Source organism: Haliaeetus albicilla, chromosome 3 (assembly GCF_947461875.1).
Source record: "Haliaeetus albicilla chromosome 3, bHalAlb1.1, whole genome shotgun sequence".
NCBI classification, from domain to species: domain Eukaryota; kingdom Metazoa; phylum Chordata; class Aves; order Accipitriformes; family Accipitridae; genus Haliaeetus; species Haliaeetus albicilla.
In genome coordinates this window covers 1,217,677-1,233,708 of record NC_091485.1, presented here as the reverse complement: position 1 = coordinate 1,233,708, position 16,032 = coordinate 1,217,677, and the positions used below count along the sequence as shown (strand labels likewise).

The 16,032-nt window shown below is 50.5% G+C and overlaps 1 protein-coding gene across 3 annotated transcripts in view; it reads left to right on the top strand.

Moving 5' to 3' along the window:
• Nucleotides 1-2,630: 2,630 nt before the first annotated feature.
• GRB10 (growth factor receptor bound protein 10) overlaps nt 2,631-16,032 on the top strand; it is a 148,020-nt gene continuing 134,618 nt past the window's right edge. For 2 of the 3 annotated variants that reach the window (XR_011323900.1, XM_069778678.1), the window contains exon 1: nt 2,974-3,101. The gene's annotated coding sequence lies outside the window, so the exon portion shown is untranslated. Of the gene's footprint in view, nt 2,769-2,973; nt 3,102-16,032 lie in introns of those variants that run through there. The other variant, XM_069778679.1, reaches the window with a different exon arrangement.

Here is a 16,032-nt window from a genome sequence, read left to right as displayed (position 1 = left end):
TCTTCAAAATGTAACGTTAATGGCACTCAGTGTACACACCGTAATCCTTTAAAATAATGTACATGGCAAACGGATATGTTCTCATGCATTAATAATTTAAAAGTTAATTTTAGGTACTTACTCAATATGATTAACTGATGGATCAGCAGTCTTGTATAGAGAAACAGTGAGCACACTTAAAGAGCACGCTGGAAGACAGCCAGGTAGAGCCGCCGGTGCGACGGTTCAAAAATACCTGGGCTTTATCCCTCCAGCCTCCCCTTCAGCGTCGGATGCAGCGCACCGCAGCTGTAAGGGTGGTCTCCGCTTTTGAGATTAAAGGCGCGGACCGCCTTTGAGGGTGAGGCAGGAGGACTTTTGGGGAAGAAGGGGGATGTTTTGGGAGGCGGGAACCCCTGCGACACAATCCTGGCGGTGGCTGGCGGGCTCTGCAGCGCCGGCCCAGTTATATAACATCTCTCCTTTCCCTTCTCGCTTTTTGAGGACACCCTGTAATGCTGGGCTGTAAATCGATATTCCAGGGTGGAAATCCTACGGATGACAAAGTACAACCGTTTCATTGTGCAGCTAAAGAATGTGCCGGGGCAAATAGCATTAAACAGTACGTAGGAGAGGCGCGCGTTGAAGCCCTCGGCCGTGCCTGCGGCAGCGGGCTCTGCGAAAGCAGCAAGAACCGGGCTTCTATCGCACAAACCCCGGTCAAATCGTACGGGTATGTGTATGGCCACAAACAGGACGGAGGCTCTCTCTTCACAAGGAGCCACGGGGAGCGGACGAGGGGCAATAGGTACAAGTTGCACGAGGAGAGGGTTCATCTTGATACGAGAAAGAAATTTTTTACAGTGAGAACAATCATCCACTGGAGCAATGTCCCCAGCGACGTGGTGGAGTCCCCATCCCTGGAGGTTTTCAAGATGCGGTTGGACAGGGTGTCAGGTAACCTCACCGAGGCTCCCCTTCCCACAGAGGGCTGGACCAAACGATCTTTGGAGGTCCTGCCCAACCTGGGCCGCCCCATCGTTCTACAATCCGTACGTGCAGAAAGCTTTCTGTGATGCCAGCCGCGCTGGGCCTGGGCGCCGGCAGGCGGCAGGTGCCTCCTTACCTCCGGAGTAATCTGGGGCAGGAATCTGACGTACCACCCGCCGCTGCCCTGTCACTGGACGGGAGCCTTCTGCTAGCGCCGCAGAGGAGGCAGCTTCTCCTCCGGGGAGGTACCAGCACTCGGGGGCTGGACCCCCAAAACGCACGGTCAGGGTGAACGACGGCTCGCGAAAAGTCAGGGCAGACCAGCTCGGCGACGGGAAAAGAGGGGTGAACTGGGGGGGGCGAGAAGCGACGTCACAGGGAGCGAGCTCCCAAAGGGCCGGGCACGAGCGGTGCCGGCAAGGCTGACGGACAGCGCTCAGCGCCGCGCCGAGCGGCGAAGGCCGAGGGGAGCGCGATCCCGGAGAGGAGGCCGGGGGTCCGGCGGCACGAGGAGGGCGAGTGTTGAGCGGGCACGTGCGTCCGAGAGGGTGAGGCAGCGTGCGCGAGGAAACCGGAGAGACGGTCTGAGGAGGCCAAGCGGGAGAGGCGAGCGGCGAGGGCCGAGCGAGATCAGAGCGGGGCCGGGAACGCGGGGACGGAGAAGGCGGGCCGGTAACAAAAACATTCCTCTAAATACAGTAAAGAAGAGCCACGGAGGGAGAAAGAGCAAGAGCGAGGAAGGTGTCGTGTTACATTTCAAAATATACGCAGCTCGGGCGCTCGGCCGCAGCGCTCCCATGAGCGTACCCGTCTGTCCTCGGAGGAAAAGCCCAGAGGTTTCTCCCGCTTCTGCCTGGGCGCGATTTCCTTTTATAGTGCGGACGACCTTCTTACGAGAGGTGTTTTTGCGCCTGGCGGACCCAATATCCCTCTCCCCCCCGGGAGCCCATACGCTTCCGAACGGTGTCTCTCAGGGAAGCCCGCAGTTTCGCTCCTTTTTTTTTTTAATTTTTTTTTGGCAGTCCCGAGCTACTTGCAAACAGGAATGCTTGGAGCTGCGGCGGAGCTCTGGTGATGGGCGGAGGGGAATGCCCGCGGTCCCACCGCACAGAAGTCAGGGGCAGCGGTCCGGGGGAGTGCTGGTGGCAGCCTGCGGGGCCCGGGGGGGGACACACACACATAAGGCTCCCCGAATGGTGGGTGTCGTCCCCCCCCTCACCGGGGCTGCAGCCCGCCAGGCAGGCAGGAGAGCCGGGGCACCTTCCCGGGCGGTTTTGTGTGGAAAAGAGCGGGAACAGGGTGGGCCGACGGCGTGACAGAAGTCCACGCACGAGCGCCTGGCGCTCGTGGGTGCCCCCCGGGTGCTCTCTTGGCTTGATTTTCAAGAAAAAGCAGCCTGCCTGCGTGCGTCCCCCCTCCCCAAAAGTAGCGCCGGTGCTACCTGTGGGTCAGCTTTTGTTACCGGGCAGGAAGCCCCCCCCCCAACAGCCTCCCCCCCTGCCGCCCGCAGCGCCCCTCGCCCCGTGAGGGGAAAGGAGAGGAGGGGGGGGGGCCCCGCCGTCCGCCCCCCGCTCCCGGCGGGCCGGGCCCGGGGCCGGGGCTGCGGCTGCGTGCGGCGGGGGGGCGGGAGCGGGGCGGGGCGGCGCCGGGAGTCAGCTGGGCGCGAGGCGAGAGCGCGGCGCCGTTAGCACCGGGAGCCGGCGGCGGCGGCGCGGGCGGGCAGAAGTTCTTCCTCCGCAGATCCCCTCCCGCAGCCCGGGGTCGCCTTGCGGAGGCGCGAACGTTTCCGTCCGCGTTGGGTGCGTTTTGCCCCCTTTTTTTTTTTTTTTTTGTTCCTCCTCCTTAACTGCTTTTTTTTTTTTAATTTTTTAAAATTTTTTTTTTTCCTTTTTTTTTTTTTTTGAGGCGCGTGGCTCCCGCAGCTTGCCCTCCCCCGCCCGCGCCCCTTCCACCCCGCCGCCCGGAGGGACCCCCCCCTCCCCTCCCCTCCCCTCTCCCCGCCCGCCCTCCCGTCCCCTCCGCCGCGCACGACCCCTTTCCCCGACCCCCCCCTCCCTCCCCGTGCCCGCCCGAAACTTGGCGGGTCCGCGGCGCCCGGCGGGGAGGGTGCCGGCCGGCCGGCCGCCCAGCAGGTAAGGAGCCGGGGACCGGCGGCGGCTGCCCGTGGGGAGCCGCAGCGGGGTGCGTGTGTGCGGCGGGGGGGGAAGGCCGGGCCGGGGGAGGGCGAGGGCTCGCCGGCTCCTCGGTGGCGGAGGCCGGCGGGAGGAGGAGGAGAGCGAACTTCCTTTTCCTGGGGCCGCGGGCGAGCCCCCCGCGCCCCCTCCTGCCGCCCGGCTGTGGGGAGCCCCCGGGGCCGGACCGGGGGAAGCGGGAGGGTGGGGGGGGCGGCCCTTTCGCCGGGCTCGGGGCTCGGCCGCCGCGTTCGGTCGGCGCGCCTGCTTCGTGCCCCGTCTCCTCAGCGGTGCCGGGAGCCGGGCTCCCCCCTCGCCCCGCGCTGGAAGTGGGTGAAGACCTGGCGGTGCTGCCCAAACTCCCCCGCGGTTCCCCCGTCTGTGTGTCGTGTCCCCGTCCCCCCCCCCCGCCATCGCCGTTGAGCGTTTGCGGGAGGGCCGTTGGCAGAAGTGCCCCCCCCGGGGTGCTGCCGCCGTCCTGCTCGTCTGGGGATCTGCGGGAGGGCAGACCCGCCGCCTTCCCCCCCCGCCCCCGACCACCACCCCCGGCCGTGCCGGAGAGCCCCTGGCTAGCCCAGGGCACCCGAAATTGGGGGGTGTGTGTGTGGGGTGGGGGGGGTGCCGGGTTTCTGGTGCCCCCCCGCCGGGGAGAGCCGCGCACGCCTGGGTGTCTCATTGTGTAACTGCGGTGCCGCACGCTGGGGCCGAAACTGTGGCATCTCTCTAGAAGAGCAGTTTGCAGTTAATTGGTTTGGCAGATGAACTCCTGCAAAATCCTCTTGCCCGCTTCTGTTGCTTAAGTGCCAGCGCCCCCCCCCCCGCCCGCCTTCCCCCTTTCCCCCCGCTTTCCTTTGAAGCGTCGCATAACTCTCTATTGCCAGCAGGATGGAAAGTGCTGATTCAGCAGCCTGGAGCCCCGCTCCATCTGAAGTGGTGGTCTGCCTGAAATGCTCCCATTTGTTGAAATGGGAACATGTGTTGCTGGTATGTCAAAGCAGCATTGATCAGGTTTTCTAAAACAGCCCCGAAGAATGCGGTTTGCTTTTCCCTTCGCTAAAGAAGAATGAATTCGGTGTTGGGCGGGGAAGCGAGAGGGGGGTCGGAGGGACCGGGGTAGCTACCACCTGAAGTCACGCTTCCGAGGGACGGCTGGAGCTGTGTTGCCTCCTAAAGGTGCCGAGCAATTACTCGTTTTAACAGAGGTTTTGTAGGACGTGTGGCAGCGATGCGCTGACACTCCAGCTCGATCGGCTCCTGCCTCTAGAGACTAGTTGTACTTAAAGCTCTAGAAAAGGTACGGAGAAGGGCAGCAAGGCTAATCCTAGGATTAAAAGGAGTGAGTTACGAGGACAGGTTAAAAAAACCCACCGCGAATGCGTGGAGATTAGAAAACCTGCATGGAAAAAGGAAGTACGCTCGAAACTTTAAATGGCAGCTCTCTGGCTGAGCTTCGTGATTGTTTTGGGGCTGGGGAAGGGTGCGGGGGGTCAGCAGGATGCTCTTCCCATGCGGCGTTAGTCTTCCCGGGGGGGCTTGCCTCACCGTGCAGCAGAAGAGGGAGAGCGTTTCAGAGCCGCGTTCCTCTGGCTGTCTTTGTACAGTTATATGCTAATGTCAAGGCTGTTCGGGTTTTCTTTCCCCAAAGCCGAACTCTTTAAAATTCAGCACAATGTAGAGCAAACAACAAAGCCTGAAGAGCAATGTTTGGTAGCCTCGTTGCAAACGGTAAACTGACGGAGCAGCAGACCCTGACGCTTGCCTCCGGTGATCATTTTGCCATGTTATACTCTGATTTATTTTCTTCACTTGGACTTTATTTGTTCTTAAAGTAGGTCTTGTTTGCCCTGGCTACGTATTAAAAGATCTTGTGGTACTTCCATGGTTTTCCTTGGTTTGGTTAATCAAAATATCCCCTCCCTTACCGCTGTGTGAGTTGGCTTTCATCCTCCGATACAGCCACACCTGGATTTCAGTAGTGTATTCCTGTGTTTTTTACTAGGTAGTCCAAAAGCGCTGCCTGAATGCAAAATGGATCTCTGCGTTTCCGTTCCGCTTAAGCGCGGACCGTGCGCTCTGCGAATAAAACAAAATATTTGCAGCCCTCTATCTTGCGAGCGCTTAAACGACTCCAGCAAGAATTGTCACAAAGGTTTTTTAGAAATCTTTGGTCGCGTTCTCAGCTGCGCTCAGGGTGTAAATGGGCAAAAAGTATCTGGATCTCTCTGGCGAAGGGATCCTTCCAAGGCGGGGAGTTCCCAGCTGGCAGAGGAAAGGCATAGCTGGGTCACGCGCCACTTCTGCCAGCAGCGCGAGAGTGTTGCGCCGGGAGCTTGTTTTCCGACAGCACCGAACTAGCAGATGTCCCTCTAGACTGCGAGGCACCGGCAGCTTCCCTGGGCGCGCGCCGCCGTGGCAGCGGGCGAGCCGGGGGGCTGGCGGGTGGTGTCGCAGCAGGTGGGACCCTGCTGTCGCTCCTCTCCTCCCTTCTGCCGTGCCCCTGCGCGCGGAGGTTTGCGGCGACGGTGCCGAACGAGGCCGGGTTTCCAGGCAAGGCTCTTGCTTAGGCCGGCTGAGCGCCGTCTTGGGAACCGCGTGGGTGGGAAATGCGCCCGGGGGCTTCCGCGGACACCTGGAAGCCGGAGGTGGGGAGGGAGAGGCGAAGGGGGATGCCTTCGCGTGACCAGCGGGACGTGGTTTTAGGATGCGCTGAAGTATTTGCGCAGGTAAAAATTTCACTGGTTACGGCGAACGCCGTGGTGCAAAAACCTTACCGGTTTCTGCTGGCCTTTTTACTCTGAGCCTCTGGGTGAACTTTATTAGTGGCATCAAGGCGAAAGCTTTTCTTCCTTTTAAGCCAGCGTTTCTGTCCAAACTAAGACTAAGAAAGCCTGCTTTTCTTTGGATTTGTCTCAGCTGTGAGGGTATTGATGCCAGTTCACAGTGCAGCATTTCTTACGTGTGCCCACCTGGCCCAGTGTTTTCACAAACGAGGAAGATGACTCTTGAGACCTCTGCCTCTGTCAGGCTGGCATGAAACTTGCCAACTGGCTTGGCTAGTGTGATTGCATAAAATTCCTTCTGTAGGAAAGCAGGCGAAGAAGTTAGGATTGTTTTTCTTGGAAACTGGGCCTGCTCCTGCGCATGTCCAAAATATACCCGTCGTGACTCTCCACCTGGGGAGATCTAGGAATGGAGATCCTTTTCTGAAAAGGTGAAACTCCACAATCTGTTTAGGAATTACAAGGAACAAGGTTGCCAAGGAATCCTTTTATAAGCATTGAACTTTATTTACAGGTTTGCTATCCTTGCACTGCCTGCTGGTCAGGAGAGCGCTTTGCGACCTACACGTGGATGTGGCAAAGTAGTCTTGTTTCCCATTGCTTTTTCTCCCAAACCAGTAGTTGTTATGAAACATAATATTATCAAGTAAACAGATGTTACCTCGTTGTCTTTTCTTTCTTGTTGAGCTGTGTGCCTCTGAACTAGTCCCGTGCCACGTCTTTCCTATTCTCGTGCCATCTGTTGAATTGGATGATCTTTTTGCGCAGCAGTTCTCCCGTTAGCTCAGTGTGGCTCCTCTGTTGCATTGTGGATGTGCAGAGGACTATCCAAGGAAGCCAGATTCCACTAGGAGTGCAGCATAAAAGAGAATTGTTGATCAGTGTGAGGCATCCTGTCTACAAACAGACTGTTAATCTCTTCACCGATGGAACAATCAGAATAGCCCGACTTCGAGATCTGGTTGGATATGCTCTACAATCCCTTTCCTGGCATGCTTTATTCCCCTGGGTACTGTCTCTTCAGCAGATACTTGATGTGAGAGACAGACAGGCACTACATTTTTCATACAGGTACACTCATCTGAAAGTGGTGGTGTTTGTGGTTTCTAGCAGCTTTTGGACTTAGGATGTGCAAAGGAGTGCTGAAGATGGAAGGATTCATGGTGTTGCCACCAGTGCCAGGTTATCCTGAAACTCTTAAGAGATCTTCACATTCACACTGATGTGCATGCATTGCCTGAAAACTCATCTCCCTCTTTGCTTTCCTAGGGTCTTTCATCAGTTGCAGATGGATCAGTTCATGCAGAGCAAGCAAATGGACCCGGCTAACAGGACTAAAGGCATTTCAGGCTCAAGCCCTACTTTAGAGTAGCGCCCTTGTGAACAGTTCTGTCTTTCCTGGTCTCTGTGACAGAAAAGATCAGCGATTTCTGTTTAATGGTGAGGAGCCAGTGCTGCCAATGAACTTGAAAACTTGTTGGAAGACACTCATGAAAGCATGAGGTCTTGAGCGCTGGGTGAGCCATTTTCTGCTAGGAGAAGGCAGTGGCTACGTGGGTGCTTGGGTTTTTACAGGGAAACAACCCGTAGTGGGAAGGACCAGAGACTCAGGTGTGGATTGAATGAAAGTGTAGGTGGGGTGAATCACATGGGTTCTTCAAAACCCAACATTAATACTCATTTACAAGCCAAGAGAGCTTTTAATGAAACCTGCTAATTGTATCCCAGTTAGTTAACCCATGGGGAGGTGCAGATTACCACTCCTGAATGGCTACAGCAAAAGCTGGCCGTCATGAAGATTGGTTGTTCTAAGTGGGTGATCTTTTTAGCAGAGTAGGAGACCTTCTCCAGCAGCATGGATAATACAGGATGTGACTAATACTGTAAGTTAGTGTGAGGGACCTTCTGCTTCCTGAAGCCTTTCAGAAACCTTTAAGTCATTTTTGGTAAGCCATTATATCTTTGGTATATCAAATTTTGGGTATCAAATGATAACTTTGGAGAGCAGAAAATGGGGGAGGAAAATGTGTGTAGTTTTCTGATGTATGGTATGAAGTAAAATTACAGGCTGTAGATTGCTAGACTAGAGCTGGCATAATCTAGGCACGTAGCATGAAAGTCTACCTCGTTGATACCGAGAGAGGTGAGGCGTGTCTCTCTCGGAGCTCTTGGCAGCTTTCAGCACTGCTGGCTTTGAGATAATGCTGGTTCAGGTATGGTGGGATAAGGCTTGTTTGCTAGAATAGTTTGACCTCTTCGTGGAGAAAGGATCATCAGTGAGAAATTTCCCCTTTACCACATGAAGGTAGGACAGATTCTGCTTATTCTTTCCTGAAGTGAGAACAGGGGAGAGAGTGAGGGGAGTTGCAAGTCTTAATTATACTGCACAGGGTATTTCTGAAAAGAGCTTTGGGGCTGTGGTGATAGTCGTGGTCCTTGGGTGCAGCGGTGATGAGTGCCCTGGACATGCTTGCTGGGAACACCACGACCGCCTCTGCGTTCTCTTCTTGCGGGCAGATACTGTAGAGCATCTGAGAAAGAAACACGGTGTCCTATTTCTGTTGTATTCTTTTGTTGGACACCAGGGGAAGGCTGCAAGAGGTTTTCCCATTATCTTACCCTCCTGCTGCAAAGCTGTCATCCTCAGGCCAACAGCAACAAGTTGAGCAGCGATGTTGATCTTAATGTCCAACAGTTGCATTAATGATTACAATATTAACTATTGGACAGTTCTGTGGCTCCAGCAGTACTATTCAAACAATGTATTTCTTAGCGAGTCTGTTTCAGCCTCTTTGGAGGCCAAACCCAAGGAACATGGGCAAATTCCAAAAAGGCAGTTTTACGCAGGCAGGTCATGATGAATGGGGTAATTGTAAACACATGTTTGGTTAAACCACTAGCAAACCAGCCTCTGATTCTTCCCAGCCTCCATCAATGCCAGCTTCTACTAGTTCTCAACAGGACAAAAATAGGAAATTACTTTCCTGGCAGGCAAACTGTGGAGGAAATGCCGTGCCATCCTGTTGGAATAAACCTATAGCCCAGTGGGAAGGAACTCTCCTGCTGAGCAGCGGTGGGGATTTCTACATTTGTTCACAAAGTAAACTTCAGAGCGCAGTCTTTGCGCTCCCTTCACGCTTAGTGCTGCAGAATTTGTGTCAGCAGAGAAATCGGGGAAACCGAGTGGCTGCTGTGAGGCCGAGCCTGTGGTTGCTGAAGGCTGCAGATAAGTAAGGGTGGATAATACTCTATGACACTAGTATCATTCTTCCATTATGCATTCCTGGTGAGAAAATCAATAAGCAGGGAGAATCTCTAAGTCCATAGACTCTTTTCATGGTGGAGATTAGCACTTGATGAACACTTGAAAACTTCTTTCAGTGCCTGGGATCTAAATTCTGCCTTTCTGATGACTTGATCAAGTGGCTGCAGCTCTGTCCTGACTCACGTTGTTGGTTTGTAGCACAGATATAAGTTTTCAGAACCTCTTTTTTCCTTTGATCAGCTTTATTTCTAGGTCATCTTCAGGTGCTAATTTTGGTTTTGAAACCATGGGGAAGGGAACCCTTGAAATGTCACGCAAGTCTCTTTCACTGCACATGCTCCCGTTACAGAACAGTTTGACACTTAAACGTATTCTTGGTCAGGGAGTTGCAGCTGGACTCTGTCATATGTTTGGAGAGTGCTTCAGATTTCAAAACTAACTGGCAGCAAGGATTTGGATCCTTTTCTAGAGGAGAAACTGCTAGAAAACTTTCCCAGATCTTGATTTTAATGGAGGACATGGAGGATGGTAGGACAAGGTAGTTTTATATTAAAAAGGGTTAGAGCAGAAGCTTTAAAGAGCTGAAATAATAATGGGGAAGTAAGTTTTTGGTTTTTTCTCCCCCCCCGCTTTCTTCTTTCCGTCTTTTCCATGATGTTCATCTCTGCCAAACTACTAGGTACAGATTCAGATAGGAGAATGTTCTCTCTGCTTAAAGGGGAATTGGGAGAGGGGGTGAGAAGGACTGGGGGAAGGTAAAATCTGTAGGTTGGTCTTGCTTAGTGTGCTGTTAACGCTCTGAGCATCCTTGGAAAGGAACGAGGAGCTTTTATTATATCAAAGCACAAGTGTGGAATTGAACTTCAAGGAGCTGGAAAAGCTAAAATTTCAGAAGCTTGTGATATTTTTGTCTTGTGCCAAAGCCTTTCTTAAAAGGCCTGCTTTCCCGTCTGGCTCAAATGTATTAAAGTCCATTTAGGAGAATGTTAAGGGAGAAATATGTATTGCAAGGCCATTGATTCTTCTTGAATTAATGTCTTGTGGGTGATCATTCTTCATTCTAATGGCTGCTCGTGCTGACATCACCCGAGATGTCAGGGGATTATGTCAGAATTCAAGCCTTGATATTTTGCAGAACAATGGCTCAAGTGCTGGCAGACGCTTTCTCGGTGGGTCAGGTTGCTTTTGCTTTTCCTATCCAGTTCTGTGATGTTCCAGTTACTGTACATAGTCACAGCAAGGAATGTAATAAACAATTTCCAAGAGAAGGATATCCGTGCAGCGATTGTGAGGACAAAGTACTACTTGCCGCTAAATCTTATGCTAGAGGCAGATTTGCCATCAGCATCTATACTCTAGACACAGAATGCATGCATTTTTAACACTTAACATAAAAGCTCACCAGCTTTAACATTGTCTTCTTCTGTTTTGTTTTGTGATGAAATATTTCATTCCAGGAATCCTGAAGTCCAAAAAGTTGAGGCCAAAAGTGTGTGTGGGGGGGGGGGGGGTGGTGGTTTGGGTTTTATTTGGTTTTTCTTGTTTTTCCTCCCTGGCTGCTGGGCACCTAACCTAGTTTTAGTTTTTATTTTTAAATGATGGTTCTTAATGAAGGCCCTGTAAGGGGAAAGCAATCAAAATATCCCATTATTGTGCTTCTAGAAATGATCAAAATAGAGTGTGACGGATTATACATGATTTTCATGAACTGATAGCTTTTGATATTATTTACTGCTAGGCTATTATACCATTACCTATAGTCATGACACTTAACATTTGAGAGGTTTCAGAAGAGGCTTTGGGGTTTGTTTGGTTTTTTTGTTTGTATTTTTTTATAAAAGCCTTCAGGAGAATTGAGCAAGAAGGCTATGAGATGAGCCGTAGGAGTGCAGAGCAATTGCTATTTGGGTTGCTGGCATCTCTGATGTGCGCTCAGGCTTGTTTTGCATTTGGCATACATTTTTTGTTCTAGAGCTGATGCTGAAAAGGTCAGGAAAAATCTCTGTGGAGTTCCTTGCTAGCAAAGGTGGATTACATTGCTAACACATAGAAAGTCAGAGGAGTATGCAAAGACTGTTGCAGCTGATGCTGTGCATGACGGGGTGAGTTTAGGTGTGTGATGACACTTCCAACACCTGCTTGAGTTCTTGTTGGGTACCCTACCTCCCCGAGTGTCCTTTGGAAAACAGTACTGCTGATACAGCCTTCAGTAGGAGAATGGCATTGCAAGATGTCTTGCTAGTCTTAGCCTTAGCTAATTTTGGCAAATGTATAATTTGTCCTGGTTTACTTGCAAACAGTTCAACTGTTTTTCCCAGGATCAGGAGAGGTTCTCACGGGTGTTTGGAAAATGGGTGATTTCGAAAAGCGAAGTGAGTGGAGTCCTGTGCTGTAACAGCCTGACTTTTAGTTTTGCTTGTGTTTGTCTCTGAGAACTTCTTGGGCCCTTCATGTCCAACTCTTCCTTATGAGGGCTGTTCCCCAGGTCTCTCATTTAAAATTCAGATGAGCTCAGGTGACATTTCTTTAGGTGATGTGAAGCAGCCTATCAGGTCAATTTGGCAGTGCTCAGTGGATTTTCTGGGAGACAGCTAGTGTACAGCCATCAGTCATGATACAAGTCACTTTTTCCTTTTTTAGAGTGCTAAAATACGAATTTCTGTTATGAAAAATCTGCAATGCGAAGAGGCTTTTCCCCTGGAAGAGAGGCAGGTCTTCATTTCTCAAAAATGTGGGCCATGCTAAGAGCTTACTGCTACTGAAAGGTGTCATTTTTGTCAGAGCGTTTGAATCTCTTACCTCGGGCCAACTTGGTTGTTCACCACACATGTTCGTGGCTGACTCTCTAACCGGGTAGAAAGCTGTCCTGCATACTTGTTTTTCTGGGATTGGTTTTCTTCTGGGTTAGAGGATGGGATCAGCTCTCGGAAGCATGTGATGGGGCACCTGAGGTCAGGTGCCCTTCCAGGGAAAGGAGGAGAAAGAAATGGGAAAGAAAAGAATGGGTCCCCTCTCCTTTCAGTGGTAGCAAACTGCTGGGCCAGCTTGGCTGGGGAAGCCTACTGATTTTTCTGAAGACCCAGCATGGATTTTTTTCTCTGTGAATTCCAACAAGTATTATGGAGCTACACAAGCAAACAAGCTAAAGACTAGACCTGGCTTTGCAGAGCATCTCCAGAGCCTGCCTATATTTGCCAGGTTTACCCGTTGAAGGGAGTTTTCCACAACGGGTGGGGGGATTGGGGAAAAGAACGTGTGTTAACCTTGTGCCTGATCCATATGCTGCCCTGAAGTGTGAATCTCAGCAATGGTGTCCTTATTAATGGGTTTTTTAATTTTTTTTTTTTAAGAAAATGGACATGTGTTGTTGGGTTGTTTTCTTAAAATGAATATGAAACGTGTCAGTGGTGGGTGGGGTTTTTTATTGAGCAACTCAGCCGTAACAAAAATGTTACTATTGCTCTTGTACATTTAAAGATAAAAATAGCACCTTGACAGTTTCAGAAGATTATGTAAGGTATGTGTAGCTGTATCTTATTATACGATCGTCATAAATCAGAGCAACTGAGGAAGTAACTGGTAATAAATCCATCATTATTCATATTATGAGAAATATCGAGCATAATAGCTGTTCAAAGTTATGACAGTGCTATGAGGAACACTGGAGATTTGGTTGACTTGCCCTGAAACGTTGTAAAACATACTTGTTTCAGGCCAGTTACCCGCTGAAATGTTTTTTTTCCGGGAACGTCTCAGCTGTTCCCAGTCTCACGGTCCCAGAGCTGCCTACGAGCTGGTTCAGCCACACCGCTCTGACGAAGAGGGGTTTCTATAGCCAAAGTCAAATAAAGGCATTGGAGGTGACTGCTTTTGTGTCTACTAGGAAATGGTCTTGGTGGCTGTTGGGCAGATCTCGCCATAAACTCCTGTGACTCTTGAGGAGCTGCCTTGGACAGAGCTGCAAATTTCTCAGCCTTGCTAAAGCTAGTATGCTTTAGCCTGGGGGGGGAACAAACAAACAAACCACCCTGCAAACTGGAAACCAAAAGAAGTTCTTTAGTAATTTCAGTTATTATTCTTGCCTGTGGTAGATGTGGAATCATTTTGGGGGCAAAGTGACATGTCGTGGCTTTCCTTCGTTTTGCCAAGCAGAGCTTGGGAAGACCTGGAGTTTGAGTTCTTGGGTTCTGGATTGCATAGCAATGACTGGCATTTCTCTTCAGAAACACTTCTGGTTGTTTTTTTCCATAATTCTAACACAAAAAAGATTGAGCTAATTGACTAGCTCAGTCTTTCTGGCTGGGTACCAGGTCCCTTATACGTGAACTCTTGGATGGACTGAGGAAAAGACCTTTTCTGAGCCTTCATTACAGGGGTCTGCCTCTGTCTAAAACCAGTTTCTGTCTTTTGCAAAGTCATTTGGAGAGTGACAAAACGCGTATTGAAAGTTCTCCCCATACCCTGTGTTTTACTTCAAGCACTCTGTACCAGCTGCTGAATGAAGTTCAGGTTTTATAACAAACGCTACTCATAATGCTTCAGTTGCTTTGCATACCTGTATTAGGTTTTTGGGCTGCTGAGATCAAGGAAGTGATAAGTGAGAAAGAAGTAATTTTATGGGCATGCTAACATGGTTGCATACAAATACCAAATTTCTTCCTCTTCTCAGGGTATCTGGCCAACTGTATGCTTGACTTCAGCCATGTTGTATCTGTACTGATTTTGGCAGTAATTCAGAGAAGATTCATCCAGCCAGAGAAGCATCCATGGGACTACTTATTTTTTTATTTTAAATTTTTTATTTATTTTTTAAAGTGTGTGGGGACTGAAGCTTTCTTCCTGTGCGCAACTGCGGCTTGTCTAAAGTCAATGTTTGAGTGCGGATCTACGTTCAAGCTGTGTGGTCAGAGTGAATTTTTGCCTAAACCTATGGTTGAGCCATAAATCATCACACTGTGTGGGCAGTGATGCTTTCATCCATCCAGAGCTGGTCTTAGTTCACCTCTTCCTGCCAGTATCCTCTAATTCTGCAATTATAACTCTGTGAAGCCAAGCAAAGAAGCGAGTGCTTTGTGCGAGGAGCTTGCAAACTCTCCTAAATCCTGGCTTGCTGCGCAGAAAGGCTGGAGGTTCCCAAAGTGGCTTTCTCTGTTCCCCCTCCTGTCCGGTGGCCAGGGCTGCCTCCCTGCAGCTTGCTCATCAGCAACATCATCTCCTGCTTCCACCAGCCCTGTGGCTACCCGGTCTCCCCTCCCAGCTTCCCAAATACCCCATTTCTCTCTCGGGGGTGAGTGGGGTGTATGCATCTCACGGTTGCGACAACTGCCAGAAGTCCCCAGCGGTGACTTGAGTACAGGGAGCTGGAGTTGGTGGTGAGCACCAGTATGGTAAAGTAGAAGCAGCAGCGTCTTGAAAAGGTCTGCCAAGAGGGAGACAACGTGGCAGCAGGACCAGTTTGCCACTTGTGCTTTGCACTGCCTTAATGTGCTGTACCGACACGGTGAGTTAAAGTAGGTTTTCATGGTAGAGACCGTGTCTGTGGTACAGAGTTTCTGGAATATCTTGTGGATGTTAAAGACTTGCTCGTGAAGGGTCTTTGATGAGCATTGATGTTGTTCAGTGGTATGCTATAGTTTGGATCACCTATATGGCCTATACCATAGATAAAGCCGACTATTTACGTGGCGTGGGACGATGAGGGAAAAGGTGAAAGGAAGAATGTATTGCTTCTCAAGGTCAGGGTGACAAACGTCCTTCTGTAGGTCAGGGTAGGGCATCGTCAGCATGGTTTCAATTGAAATTTATTGGTTTGGTGTACTCTGACTATATTTACTGTATTATACAGCCCCTTTGTGGTGTCTGGGAAGGGTGTATCTCCTCCGTAGTTCAGTGCGTGCCGCGTCCCACGCGAATTCGACGCTTCGCTGGTACCCCCGGGACCTCACGACGAAGCCTTTCAGCGGCGCGATGCGTGCGGGGCTGGCGTGCGCCCGCGTGTGCGATGGGAGCTGTAGTTCCACGCGGGGCCGTGGAAGCTGTGCAGGGCCGTGGCTGTATGCAGAGCTGAGGGGCTGGGAGGAGAGAGCTCCAGGCTGTGTCTTCCTCCGGTCTTTTGGGATCCTTTTAGAAGTACTGCTGTTACGGGGTAACTGGTGCTACCTGCCACCCTAGGCATGTCGAATGAGGTCCCTAGAAAACCAGTGGACTGAAAGGACTGCATTAAAAGTGGCTTTTCACCCAAGATGCTGCCTCTGAAATCCATTAGTAGTTTAAGATTAACCAAATACTTTAGGTAGCTTAAACGAATCTTAATGACTTTCTGCCACTTTTGTTAGAAGAGTCTGTTTACAACCTTGTTGCCTTAGTGCAGCCTGGATTGCAAATGTTTTGGGTTTTTTTTATCAGTGAAGATGATTTTGCAGCACAGCTGTAATCTCGCTAAAGATTTGTCTGGTCAATTAAGAAATAACAGGATTTGTATAAACCAAAGCAGAGCAGCCCAAAGTAGCTATATCTTAAAACTGACCTAACCTATAAAGCTTTGAATTATGATGTCATCTTCCACCAGGGAGCAAGTCTCCCTGCCCTTTTGCATCCTGTAAGAAAGGACTGAGCCATCCCATTGTTAGGGAGCAAAAACTGAATGCAGACTAAAGACCTAAGATTTAACTAAGAATGTCAGTTTTCCCTGGATTTTGGATGTAAATAAACACCAACTAAAAATGGCTTTTGTTTTGTTGGGTTGTTCTTATTATTGTGATACCTACTGTAAAAGAAAGATGAGAAAACACTCCAGTCTATTTTTGAGGATTTGATTGACATTGCCTAAGTGACTGCTCTGCTCATA